At 40.1% G+C, this 14973-nt stretch overlaps 1 long non-coding RNA gene across 1 annotated transcript; it reads right to left on the bottom strand.

The window, feature by feature from the left end:
- Positions 1-1303: 1303 nt before the first annotated feature.
- On the bottom strand, positions 1304-8264 carry LOC142776593 (uncharacterized). The gene is made up of 2 exons (XR_012887659.1): positions 5777-8264; positions 1304-1632 (listed from the first exon to the last, which is right to left on the bottom strand). It is a non-coding gene; the product is annotated as an uncharacterized LOC142776593 (long non-coding RNA).
- Between the last annotated feature and the right edge of the window lie 6709 nt (positions 8265-14973).

Raw genomic sequence — 14973 nt, 5'->3', positions numbered from 1 at the left:
ACATCCTCGATGTATGAAGTGTACGATTCACCAGGATGTTGTCGGCGAGTATCAAGTGTCCTCTTCGCGACGGCGGATCGAATGTCCGGGGTCCCGAAAACGTGTCGCAGCTGCTGCTGGAAGGTAGCCCAGTCGGGTAGGTCAATGGAGTGGTTGAAATACCATGTCTTTGCGACTCCGGTTGGATTAAAAGGGACGTTACGCAGTTTGGCGGCCTCGTCCCATCGATTAGCGACACTTACGCGGTTGTAGTCGTCGAGCCAGTCTTCTACGTCTTCTCCACGAAGGCCAGCGAAGAGCGGGGGTTCCCGCTGATGTCCGTGTATGTAAATAGGAGGGGCAGCTTGCGTCGGTGCGTGGTTGATGACATCAGCTCCGGTAAGCTCGGTCTGGGACATGCTGCCTGACAGTGGGCGCAATCTGCGGGAGGTAAGAGGACTGAAAATCCACCTCCACCACGTATGAAGTATTGTAAGTCTTGGTTGCGACCGCGTTTAATTGAGGAAAGATCTCGCGAAACGAACGGGCCGAGCCAGTGCACAGACTATGACGATGATGGTGACCCCGAGTGGCAATGAGGACTAAGAGACAAGCAGATGGTGGTGATTGTGATCATGCAGGATTGAGGACGATGTAAGTAACAAATGACCACTTTATATATATATATATATATATATATATATATATATATATGGAAGTAGATGCGCTTTAACATAACAACTGTTTATTGGGCCGGCGTTTCGACGGGAACCCCGTCTTTTTCAAGGCATAATACTATTTACACATGTTCCGTGTCCTCTTATCCCTACTGAAACGTTCCGTAAGATGCGGAGACCTCAAGTACGGAATTATTGGAATATGGAAGACGTATGATGCGGACTCCACATAAGACGTTTGATGCGGACTCCGCATAAGACTTATTATGCGGACTCCGCATCTAATGGAAAGACGTATCATGCGGAAATTACTGAAATGTGTGCATGTTACGTCTGAATCTAGTGCAAAGCAATATAATGTGTAAATTAAATAGACGTCCACATCTTGAGTACATGCAATACTGTGTACAAATCACAATATTCCTAAATGTGCATGATGAGGGATTGAATCATCGGCATCTTTTTAATTGTCGTGATGCGCAAGCAAAATTACCTTTTAAATAAAATACGTTACAAAACTACTAAATAAACATGCAAAAGATCATAAATAATGGTTACATTGCAACACATTAATGCAGTGTTCTATGCAAGACTTAAAGAACTTATAAAGTTATTTTCAATGGAGAAGCATTAATATACACTTCAGCCCTGCTACAATCAATATATTTTTTATTTGTCTGTATGCTCCAGCTGTGAATAGTGACATTGCGGTGTTGATCGTACACAAATGAGGTGACTGCACCGTAATTTCACGAGCTCCACCTAAGCCACAGGATGGTGGCACAAAACACAATGTAACAGCAATTTTAGAACGAAATGTTTAAACATAAATAATAATCATGGCACTGTGAAAGTGCGGCGCTGTGTTTATCTCATGAATGCCTTGTGGAGATCGGCACAATGCTGCTTGAGGCTCTGGCACCACTGTAAATTTCGAAGGTCACTGCCATAGAACTTATGTGTCCTTCATAGGCACCTGTATATGAAAATAATTGGCACAAATAATGTCAGAGACACATGTTAGCACAATAGTTCACATGCACAAGAAATATAACACACAGAATGAAACTGAAAATGTAAGGCACACAATCCTTCATGTTATGCATATGTGAATAATAGAAGGAATGAGTGTATAAATTAGTTCTGCCACATCAAAAAAACAGCATGCTTATCACAGTGAAAATAACTAGGTTGTCACGAATTTCGATGGTAGAGATAATTGATTATATGTCCTTATGAAATTATGATTTAAATGCTTCCTGCACAGTAAAACTTTAGGAACTGGATGTGAAAGCTCTCAATGTTCATTTAACAGTGTGTGCATGACGTCTGCTGCCTTTATACTATACAGTTTGTGCACAAAATTGGCATCTTGAACAATTTTGAGAGTTAAACCTATGCAACTTATGAAGGTTAAAATCACAATGAAAGCAAGCAGGACCAGACAGGTGGCATTAAAAAGCTGTGCAAGCCAGATAACTATAACCGAACTGCACACATATAGGGGAGCAAGAGTAACAGAAATTCGGCTGCTGACCCGCAGGTCGCGGTATCAAATCCCGGCTCCATTTCCGATGGAGGCAGAAATGCTGTAGGCCCGTGTGCTCAAATTTGGGTGTACGTTAAAGAACCCCAAGTGGTCGAAGTTTTCAGTGCCCTCCACTACGGCGTCTCTCATAACCGTATAGTGGTTTTCGGATGTGAAATCCCACATATAAATCAAGAATAACAGAAATAAACTGCCAACAGAAAAGTTGGGTGCATGTGCTCTCTGTAAATGCTTACACCTTACTACATACAGCAGGCTCATTCCATTTTAAATACCGATATTGAAAATAACTGCTCTATTAGAAATGTAAAAGGTAAGGTAGAACTGAACGACTATACAAAAAGTGACCCTATTATGACATCACGTTTTCTTATAACAAAATTCACTAAGACTCTGAAATATCATTATGCAAGAAAATCTTCAAAAGAACAATCAAGTTTGAAGTCATAATTTTTAATATGGCTATTATGACTATAACCAAGAAATCGACCTCAATATGCCTAATGTTAGTTTTTAAGGCCTATGTTCCCTAGACAATGAACTATACCACAAAAAGTACAGCGTTCAGGCAAACCACCACACAAAAAAGAAAGCAGTCCTTTTGGTTATTACCTACAATGCCTTTCAAATGGTATTTTTACCTCTACTTCCCGCTTTTTATCAAAGTAACTGGTGTGAAACAAGTTAGCTGAAAATGCACTGTTCCTTCAAAACCTGTTGGTTGAATCCGAATTTTTAAAAAATGGTGAAGCTTGCACTAAATATAGGCTCCACAAGCCTTGAAACAGTGAGACTACATGACTCTTAGGACTACTTTAGTTACTTGTGTTTTGTTTCTGGGCCTAAGCATAAAGACAAGGGCTTAACGTAATTGCTGCTAATAAACAAATGCTTTCGAAATCGCCCGAGCGTCAAAGGATGCTCAGACATTTGTTGTTTTTCGCACTGGGCTATTCTACACCAAACATACAAACCATACTGCCTAGCGACCATCACAGATGTATAGTTTAAAAAATGATGGTAATTTACTCTTGTGAAAAAAGTTATTTGCAGAAATGTTTTGAAGAGAAAAGAGTAGTGGTCACGTGGGTACCTTCAGAATTTCGAAGAATGTCGTGCGGGTGTTATTTGTGAGAAATATTTCTAAGTACCGCTTTTTCTTGCCATATCAAATTTGATCTACATATCAAGTACAGGTGCCTCTTAAAGTATTGAAGCCGAGTAACATTGTTGCAATTTTTCCGCTACATAGGCTTTGAAGAATTCAGCCAAACTGTTTATCGTTTGCATTTGTTGTATGGCAATACTGCACTTTGTATGAATATTTGAGCCACAAATACTCACTGCACAGAAGTTATATTTCACGAAAAAAAATAATGTTAGGTCCAGATTACAAATATCACTATATAATCGTTTTTGTCCACATTGAGATGCAACTTGAGCTGTGTGTTTGTCTAATTGAAAATTACTTTTATGTGTAAGTTGAAAGCAAATAAACAGTTCTTGTTATATTGCAAGTGTTATCATTACAATTTTTGTTTAAATGAGGAAAATGATCTTTGAAGTCTCCTATTGAGGGCCATGGAGAACTTTGCAACGGAAGCTGTCGTATATCAAATGCAGAAAACAGCCTTCATAAGAAAACTTCAAAAATTCATTTCTACTTTAAGACAAAGTGTAATCATATAACTTGCCATATATAGAGAACTGTTTCCTTGCTTTTGATGTGGCAAAAAAATTGCACTAATATTACTGAGCTTCATGCACTACACAGAATCACCTTTACTTAATACCTAGACCGAATTTGGTGTAGAAGAGGCTGTATTCTTGAAACACTTTTTACTTTTTACAAACAACACCCAGACGACATCCTGGGAAGTCCAGAAGGCACTAACGTGGCCTAATATTTTGTTCTTTGCGATATATTTTAGCATTTTGCTGTTTTCAATACAGTAACCGAGCACAATATTTTTTTTCAAAACACATTTAGTACGGTTGACAAAATGGCTGGGATGTTTGATGTGTAAATGCTTTACTGCCAGCATTTATTCTTCCGAAGCTCGAGCTATCACCTCTCTGTTACTGCCTCCCTCATATACAGTGCCTGCACAGGAAAGAAAAAGAAAAAAAGAAAGCCAGGTCAGACAAAGTTCACAAGGCAAGATATTTTCATGTTGGATAAATTCATTACCATAAACAGCAGCAAAACAACATTCATTTTGAGTAGTGCAAGACACAAGCTATATACCAGCATACTAAGAGCCAAGCACAAACTTTTCATTTGAACATGTGTGGTGATAGACAGGAAGCACTTATTGCAAGACTGATCAGTCTGTAATTAACTGAATGAAGTACAATGCACTGTTCAATCCAACACCACATAGGCATCTTTGCTATAGCAAAGCCATGTGTCATCGATTCATGCACTAGTTGGGACAATGCTAATGTAACAAAAAAGGTGAAAGAAGAAAAAGGGAAAAAAAGAAGAAAATGGGGGATGCAAAGTAGGTGCAGTGTAGCACTACTTTTACTTTGCATCCCCCTTTTCTTTCTTCTTTTTTCTTCTTTTCTATCAATTATCTTTTTTTTGCTTTCCTTACCCCCAACCTCCGACAGGAGAACACTTTGTATCAGCGCAACCTAACTTGAAAAGAAGCATGGGCTGAACTCTTATGCGTTACTGTTTTTTTTCAGACAAACAATTCCAACAGGCACACACGCCTACACCAAAAGATGATGTCATTACTGACCCCATTTAAACTAACACGCCAAGGATGACAAGGTGACTTCTAAAAAATAGGTCCTCCTATCGCAACATCGGCCAGCCTGTCTGAGGCACTTCCACTGTTCACCCTGATTACCCCACTAGATGTTTCCATCTGTCGACTCACATCTTCATTTTGGATAACACTAAGACGAGCTTACATTGATGAATACGCACGAACGTTTAGTGATGTATCATGTATGAAATTAAGCAACTCTGTTGAAAAGTTATTGGTAGCTTGCTTCCCGGTTTTTCATACTGTAGCCTGAAACTTCGTAATGTCTTCTATGCACATAAACCAGATTGACAACGTAATGCACATCATGCTTAAGAATACTGCGAGGAACATGATAACGACAAAACGACCGGCCACCCACGTTTTTCGCTGTACATGTTTATAAAATGTTCATGTACACCCAAACGAGGTGCTTATGATACAAGCCGAAAAAACCTACAAGTAGGGCCTCGGAGCCTTCTGGAAGTAGAAGTGTTGCATTTTTTCTGTGGAGGACTTAACACCCATAAGTGAGGAACAAAACTCCTGTATAATGAAGAATGTTGGCAGTTATCAGTTATAGAAAACACTAATGCAGCTAATCTTCTCGACACATCTGTACATTTAGAGAGGTGACGTAGCTTCTGTGATTGTGGCAGTAACTCCAACAGAACCAGTGCGACAATTGGCACTACTTGGCTAGACAAATGTCCAAACATGCCTGCCCGACTCCCTCTAGCCATCCTGGCTAAATTTGACACTTTATTTCTTAACTGCTGGCTGGACAAAAACAAAACCACTGAAGCACTTACAATACACAGCGTGAAGTTCCTCTGGAGTGGTCAACTTCGTCTTCTGCGATGAAAGAGCAGCACAGTGTACTGATAAGGCACTCCTTGCAATGGTTTTCAATGTCACAAAGTGACCTTGCTGTTCCTGTCGAAGAGAGCTTCGGGAGCTTGGAGGGTGCTTGCTCTTTTCTGGGGGCTGCTGCCGCTCCTCGTTTTCTGCTCAAGGTCAACCTGCATAAAGTTGTAGACGAGGCTTTAAGAGTTGTATATAATGATATACAAATTTTCGCTGAACACACATTTCCTCGTGGCACACTGAGGAATTTCTTATAAAACTTAAGGCCTCGCATATTCAAACATTTACAATCGATCCGAAGATGCACTCGACTCTAAAGAAGCAAGTTTGTTATGTAGTGTATATAAATAAAGGTCATTCAGCACAACCACAACTACAGTTGCACACGAAAATGACATCTTACACGATCCTGTTTATTTACATGGTCCATGTTATTTTATTTACACGGTCCATTTTACACTGTCCTGTTTTACACGATCTGGTCTGCATGAACTCTTGAACCGGGCACCATATAGGTTGAAAGACACACACAGACTTTGAGACAAACCTAGTTTCCCGTGGAGCATCCTCTTGCACTATAACAACACATCTCAATCTAGTTAGTTGGTCAGAACGAGGTGAAAACAGCTCGCACTTGAAAAGCACGGGCAGAAGGAATGACGCCTGCACCCTGTGCTTTCTGTACATTCTCGTTGAGGGTGCAGTTTTCACCTTATCCTTATGCAATTTCGCATTTATAACATTGTTCGCTGCATAATCTTTGTGGCGTTGAAGTGTGTGATACCGTCATGTGTATCCCATGTAATTTATAAAAATAGAATACAAGATAGCTTGATTCAAAAATAACAAAGTGCATCCAGTGCCATGTCCTGTAGCCATTCTTTAGGCAAGTGGCAGAATGATTTATTCTTCAAAACATATCGTACTTGTAACCACTACAAGGGCTAACTCGTGCACTGGCACATTCTGTTTGCCTCTTCAGATTATAAGGTACCTTTTTTACACCAGAAAGTCTTCAAGAAGAATAGAAGTGTTGTAATTGTGAAGAAAGAAAAGTAGAAGGAAAAAAAGTTAACCTGCCTTTACAGGGACCGAGCCTGCGAACTTCGAATAACATGTCCGATGCTCTATCAACTGAGCTACCATGGCGGCTATCCCTCTTCCATTTTGTACGGTATATATGTGCATTTATACATGGAAGAGTCAGTCAGCGCTGCTTGTTACCATTATGGCGAGTGTGGGACAGCTTTTTTTTGCCTACTGGCAATTACATTACGATTGCAATTACATTACGATTACTTCCAATATCCCTATACTTCTTTGGCAGCATTATGCATCTGTCAGTTCTCAGAAAATCTGCTAGTCACAGGAGGTGGCAATGGTTCACCCTTCCACCTAAATGCATGTACTTGAACACATGCACAACTGATCAAAAAAAAACAACAAGTCACACACCGCTAAGATTACTGAGATTCACTGTTTCAGATTCATGAGTAAAGGAAAGAACTATAAATTTATGGGCTTGTTGTCTTTGTTGAACACATTATAATGAGAACTAGCAGAAAATGATGCCAAACAAACTATAGGGGATGTTATCAAAAGTAACTTTAAAAAAATTGTGAAAAGAAAAGTGAACAAAAACGTAACTTGGCAACGTTTTTTGATAATTGAATTGACATTACTTTTTATACCATCCCTATAATTTACTGGGTAATGTTGTTGGGTAATTCTCACTATTAGAGTGGTGAGTAGGCTGACAAAGAAAGCATATATGGCATTGATACTTCTTTTGAACTTCTAATAGTTTGAGGACCTTAAAAGAGCGGAAGCTACTTTGAGTAGACCAGAATATTTATTTGGAGCGAAAAAAAACGTACACACATTTTTACCAGGCTTTTTAACACATTTTGAGACATAAAAGTGTATGCTGCCAGTAATGTTAAGTACCATTGCTTTTGTCACACTATGCACTGTAGCAGGTTAAGTTAGAGTGGTGATAGTGAAGGATTAATCAAGCACGCCACCAACTGTGTTCACATCAATGGTCGCGTATTTTAAAAATAAACCTGCTGTATAATAAAAAAAAGTTTAGAGCATTTATGTTTTTATCCAAATCAAGTTAAACCGACTGGGTAAGCAAACAATATGCATAAAATCAAAAGGCATAAAGTGATTCATGTATTATAACTATGTGAACAATTTCAGCAACGCAGGGCAAAGTGACAACAGTTCTATTAAAAAGCTATCTCATTATAACATGCATGAAAAGCACCACACCAGAATATTTTATAGTGCATGTAATATCGAGAGTACTAGACTGTCTATTGACCTTTTAGAAGAAGGGTATCTCCTTCACGTTCAAGGGGCAACCACTTAGCCTTTTCCTGAGCTTTTCTGTGAATATTTCCTGAATTTCAGATATCATTTGGATTGATTTAGAGTGAACAGATTCTGCTTACGCATTCAAACCTAGTTCTGTATGTAACTGCAATTATGGGTGCCAAACCGCCTCCAATTAATTTTTAACATTTAACTCATTTTTTAACTGCAGCAGCACAACTAGCTGTGGGTGCCCAAAAAGTAGCTAGAAACAATACCTTTACCTCTTTGAGCCTTTCGGAAGTGTTCAGCTTCTCAGTGCTTACCTTACAACATTTTTTTTAAATACGTGCTTGTGTGCCCACTACTCTTGCTCCTTGTACAGTGAGGAGAAGCACATGGCAAGAAGAGACAAGAAAGAAGCATTGCGAAAAAAAGCGAAATAAGCGAGGACCTCTTCAGTATCGTACAATGTGTGTAACATTAATATTGCGACAAAATAGAAACAAATTATCACGGCTATCCATCCATTGTAGAGTCATACACAGCTGCAACACCACGACTGAATTTCAACATTGTGTTGGTTTAGTATCCCTTTATAGTGGCAAGCTAATGATATCTGCATTTGTTTGGCACACATTGAGATGCAGCAAAATGTGATATGGTAATCTCATTTAATATGCACGTCATGTGGCTTCATTGTATATGGGGCCACAAGTAACTCTGGTTGCAAAGCAATATGGCAGAGCCTAAACAGACGTCACCGACCACTCCAATCTGAACTTGCCTTTGCTACTTGCCCATTATCATCCCAGCAAAAAATGAATAATTGAATCTGCTACAGGTATGTGCTAGCTTATGCTAAGGACCAAGTATGAAGGGTGTTTTCTCATTATTAAGATCAGTTATTTGTTCAAGAACACTTGCTGTCAAACACAAATACATTGCTGTCAAAGCATCAAGGCTCAAATATAAAGCAAAAAGAAGTGTCTCTTTAAAAATTACAGGCCACAAGGTGCAAGATAAATATTTGATATACTTGGGATGTAAGGCACGCACAAGAGGTGCTGCCATATTATACTTTTCTTTGTGTTGAAACCTGCTTGCTTTACTCATCCAACACATCTGTAAAGATGCCGTGAAAACACCAAGGAGCTGATGCAGCAAGGTTGAACACATGTCCAGAGATTCCACCATTCCTAAGCAGCCCTACAGCCTCCACAGTCCTGCAACCATTTGTAAGATAAATATAGTTCTACCCAAAGTTCTTGGTTTACAGACACACATGCAAGACGCATAACCACTCTATAGCAAGTTTGCATAATAATGCACTGGGTAGCGAAACGGATGCCAATATGAAGTATCCCGGCCTGCCGCTTCTTTCTTTCCGTTCTTAATTAATCAACCCTTGGTTAATAAATGTTCCTCCAATGTGAAGTGTACTGGCAGTCCGGTGAAGAATTCCAATGTATTTCAAACACAGTCCAATTCATGGCAAGTAAGCATTCAATAGCGTTTTGTCAGCTGTTCAAGAAAAGAGCATGAAGTTTAGCTAAAACCCATGTTTTTTATAAACACCATTCAATTTCATATAAAAGTTGTTAGCATTATGTGAAGGAACACGGATTAATGTTTAATCAATGATTTCTTATAATGTACTGATTAGAATGCAACTAACTGTATATGAAACGACAATTTTTCCTTGAGAATTTAGAGTTATGAACAATATCGCACTTGCCAGCTGCATCTTGTCCAAAACAGCAGCAAGATTGGCTAGCCTCTGTAGGAGAGCAGTAATGAGCAGTGCAAACTAACAACAAGAAACAGCAGTAACAACAGTATGGAGCAAGCACAGACTGCCAACTGTATAATTTATTGCACAAAAGTTCGCCTGAATATCAGACAGACAACTCGTGCAAATGAAGGACCAGTTGGGAATGAACAAGTTACGAAATCAACAATGCCTGCTTTCACTAACAGGACCCTCATTCACATAAAGTATGCAGCGATAGGCCCCTACCGAGGTACGTCACAGCATCATGTCACTGGCACATGTAAAAGGTGTGGCTGGAAAAACACTCCTGCTGGTGGCTCAGCCCGGTACAGTCGTGCGGTGTTTGGGGCAAGTTTTAATTTTTCAAAGCTTACACTTCATTACAATGTCGACATTAGCTGTAGTATGTGTCAGCAAACATCTAGCTGTGTGGTCACGCTGTCTGTTTATCATGAAGAAGTGAACACACGTGGTGGCCTGTGCGAGGAACAGTGGCATAGTCTTCAAAAATGTGCACTGTTGATTGCGGCATGTAGTGTGCATTGAAAGGTATTGAGAATATTGGTTCAACTGAGAATATTGTGTGTGGTGTGTGCAGTGTCAATAACAATGTGTCTTGTTTGCGAAGACGTTAGCACTCATGGCAGGGACCTGTCGATGAAAAAACTTGATTCGACATTTTAGTTAAGGTAAATATGCACTTGACGCGACCATCTGCGAGTGGGTACATCTCGGTGTTTGCACTGTGCGCAGAAAAAAATTGCATGGTCACCGGGCTGGAAGATACCATTTGCTGAAGCTGCATGTATGAATCGCCCCGACGAGTACGCAGGCCCAATAAAGGTATAACTCGTTTTATCGAAGGCCTCATATGTCTTCATGTAATAAGCAGAGATTCTTGTTTCACATATACTCAGCACCTTTACCGCTCGATATTCATGAAGTGACAATGCAAACAACAAGTTTGCGTGTTCGGTCCTAAGGGAGCAATGTAAATATGCAAATAAGTTGTAGGTGTCAGATGCAGCGATGTAACTGCGCAAGAGATTATGTATATATTAGGCTACAGGTTTAAAATCGCATACATCTCAGTGGTCTATCAGGAACGTCACAAACAACTTCCTTGCCAACCAGCCCTTGCACAGAGGGAGGGAATGGCTGGCATGGCGCTCGAAGTGACGTCACACTATTTGCAAACATAGAGAGGTTCCTTACTTAGGCAACATTTTGCACAATATATTTTTTAAATGCAAGACTGTACTCGTCCACATTGATCATACTGATGTCTTTTGTTGTTACTTTGTGCTGTGAATTACTAGGCATTTAGTCACCATGATCTTTAAAAGCTAATTTCAGTGTTCTCTCTCATATTGCTGACAACTGTGTTGTTGCATAAATTGGGCAAAAAAGCAACACAGAAAGGCTGTCACAATAAATACACCACCATGGGTATTCTCCTGCAAACAAAAGTCGGCACTGGTCCTGTCATTACCCGTCTTCCTTCTCTCTTTGCCTTGTTTGTGCTGAAACAGCCAAACACCTGATGAGTTAGATGAGAAATATTAACGCGTCAAAACTATAAGTGCTTGCATCCGCAACTACACAACAGCGTGATAACCGCAACCCTGCCACACAGCAGCGAAACATATTTTGAACATGCTGGCAGTGTTTTATTTTATAAAAAGCAACTCTGGCAGATTACAAAATATCACATTGTGCATGCAAGTTTTCTTCAAAGTCAGGCGTACAATGTAGGTGCTGGCCGGTACATTATTAGTTACAAGCAAAGGCGTCTTGCAGGTACACATGCAGATTGCACGAACACCTCTTTCTCTACACTAGGCACACACCTTATATCTTTTAACAAGCACACGCCACTGTTTAGGGGCATAATAAAGCTTTACCGTGAACGTATGCTAATCAACCCACTTAGGCGGTTGGCTAGGTGAATCGAGCCAAGTTACAAATTGTATCGCCCGCGAACGTAAACAAATTGCTGCCTTCCATCAAATGGCACTGCAGGCTTCATTTAATCAACAACGTAGCAAGCGCCGTGTGCGTCTTCCTCACTACATTGCACATATGAAAAAATCGATCATCATACACATGCATGTTGCCGCAGTTGTCTCGAATTAGCTTCAGTATGGCCGCGCCGATGCGCCATGGCTCTGCTAGCGTTAGCGTTGTCAAAGCGAATCGGCAACCGCACTCGCAATGGCGCATAAGGTTGCCGTTTCACGACGCCTCCTTCGAGTGCAGCAACACACACTTGCACTGAGTGGCATACTTGGTCTACATAAAAAAGTGCCACTTTACCTGTAGCTTCTTTCACACTGTCCTGAGGGAAGCAACCACAGGCGTCAGCCGTCACCTCGGAGTCCTTCGAGCGCCCGCCCAACCCGCCGATTTCTTGGACGACTCGCACTTGATCCGCACTCGAACAACCACGGGAATAGGGCGCAATCTTAGCACATCACACGAACGAGGAACGGCGCTTCCTTGCGTAAATTTAACATTTCGTGCTCTCGTGTGTAGCAGCGGGAACACAAGAGAGAGCATGCCCACGGAGACAAAGACAAACAACATGTGGCTTTAGCTGTGAATGGGTTTGGCTTGGATATCTGTGTGAAGAAAATAAAAAAAAACATCTGTCGCTGCTATAAACTAAAAAAATTGTATGTTATCTGGCAAAATAACTTTAAAAGTGATAAACGGTTATTGAAAAAACAAGTTACAACTAATTAATATTTTCGCAGGTCTTTGTTTTGTTTTTGTTCTAGCAGACGACAGCCTCCTACTGCTTCTACGACAGACGTAGTGCGGTTTCACGTTCGGTGCGTGTCGCCGACGCAAAGCTCGACAGTAGTGATATCAGAGTTATCAATTCTCAATGAATCGTAGGATGGCTAAAAGCAGTAACATTTTGACATAGTGCAGTACGCAATCTTTCAAGGTATGACATTTCTTTGCTCTAAAGCAAATCGAAGCAAGCTGGCCGGCGCAATCAGCTGATGTCGCCACTACGCGAGGCATGGTCGTGCGCAATAGCGTCGCACCCCGCGCTCGATTTGTCATCAAGCGATAGAGCTACAAAGTGGAATACAGTTAGATGCAGGGATTAATGGCGTATCACTCTAATTCCCTGTGGTGGCCAACTCAATCGCAAGAGAGCCCCGGGAAACAACCTTCAACTGCTCAAGCTTGTGTGTGGGTGTAAAAATACTTGTTTTCATCCGCGGCGGGGCAGCAATCTATAGTTGAAAGACATGCGAAAAGCATGTGACGTATATACAATCACAAAACATATGCACACAAGAATAGATACGATCGCATATCGTACATAAATATACCAACACATAGCGTGCGAAAAGCAAATTTAGATTCATAACTTAAACGCAAGTGCAACGTTCTGCGCGAATAGCTTAGCAAGTTCACGAATAGCTTAGCACTCAGTTCACGTCCGCGCGCACAATTAAGTGGCGCAGGTTCGAGTCCCGCCAAGTCAAATTTTTTTTGTTTTTTTTTTCAACGTTTTAATTGTACTGCTATTTTTTCTAATGCCTTAGGTTCTAAAACAAAATAAAAGCAATATTGCGTTCAAGTACGTATGTGGGACTGTGTTTTTTGTGCAACAGTTATTAGTATTTTTATTTTCATTATTATTTTTTTATTTATTTTATAATATAACAAAATTAAGGACTAAGGGGTAAATTGGGTCTGCTTGATTGTGAAGGGACTCGAGAAGTGAGAAAACTCAAACCAAAAAGTTTATTTGAGAAAAAACTTAGCATTTCACAGCCGGGCCAGCTTCTTCAAGGGTAGGCCCTAGGTATGGGCGAGACTTGCTATATGACTCATCTCAAGCTGTGGCAGTTGAGGGAAGGCAATATCACCGAGAAGCAGTTCCAAAATATATTTTGGTTGATTTTTTCTTATTCCTCCAAAATAAGGGCTGCACAATTGTGATCGAGCCAAACCAAGAATTGTGGGCACGAAGTCATGAGACAGAAAATGAATAGTGTTGATTGTTTGAAAAATTGCCCTTATTAAAAGGAAGAGTTATGGAGTGCTACATAGCTTAACCCGCAGTAGAAATTTTATATATACATATAGATAGTTTAAAATGGACAATGTTGCACACACAGACATTGGTTAAATTTCTTTGCAGCACAGTTGAAGCATTTACGTAGAACTGAAGCATCAAGAGAAGCTCATGCGTCCTCACTTCATTGCGCTTCACATAGCTTGTATGCGTCCATGCAGCCATGATATGATATATTTTAAAGCATTTGTTTAATCTATAATCTTCTTATTCATTAAAGCTGGCCCATAAGCTGTGCCTTATGTAGCAATACAATTGAAGCGTAATCTGCATGGTGGTCCGAAACAATGCTTTTGAAGATCTCAAAACAACCCAGCTCTATACACGACCATCCGTGCATCAATGATAAGCACCATTATGTGTCCGTACATATCAGTTGTGCTCTCATACTTAATTATTTTTCTGACCACTCCCTCTGCCCCTACCTCGTTTCTGTCGTGAAGCTGTGGCAAGTAGTGTATAACTGTATTTATAATGTAGGATCACATATACTATAAATAAAAATTATTTTTAGGCTACATGCAATTAGTTTTCATAGATTTTCATATCTTTTGTCGGTGCTCAGGAGAGCTAAGCTCATGGTCGATATTTTGAAACGACATTTCTCTTTGCCAATGTTCATGAGAACAGTTTCATTTTTATTGACAAGTTCATTCACATTGAATTAATTCTCATTATTATTGTTTCTACCAAGAAATGAGCCCTTGAAGTTATGCTTTTCTTGCTTGATCTGTTTTCGTGTGACAGCATGCAAGTAAAATGACAGTTATTGTCATTCCTTGTGAATGACACATTTTCCGTGTGACAGACTTTAGCACCTGGTCATCTGCAGAAGTTGTATTCATTCTGGAAAAGGGCGAACAGTGGTGACTGACAACACAGACTAGCCTGCGTTATTCTTTTGTACTATATAAGTCACTGTGCATTCATTTATAACTTTATAGAGC

Source organism: Rhipicephalus microplus, chromosome X (genome assembly GCF_043290135.1).
Source record: "Rhipicephalus microplus isolate Deutch F79 chromosome X, USDA_Rmic, whole genome shotgun sequence".
Lineage (NCBI taxonomy): Eukaryota > Metazoa > Arthropoda > Arachnida > Ixodida > Ixodidae > Rhipicephalus > Rhipicephalus microplus.
Note: the sequence above shows the minus strand (reverse complement) of the source record. Positions and strands in the feature narration are given on the sequence as shown.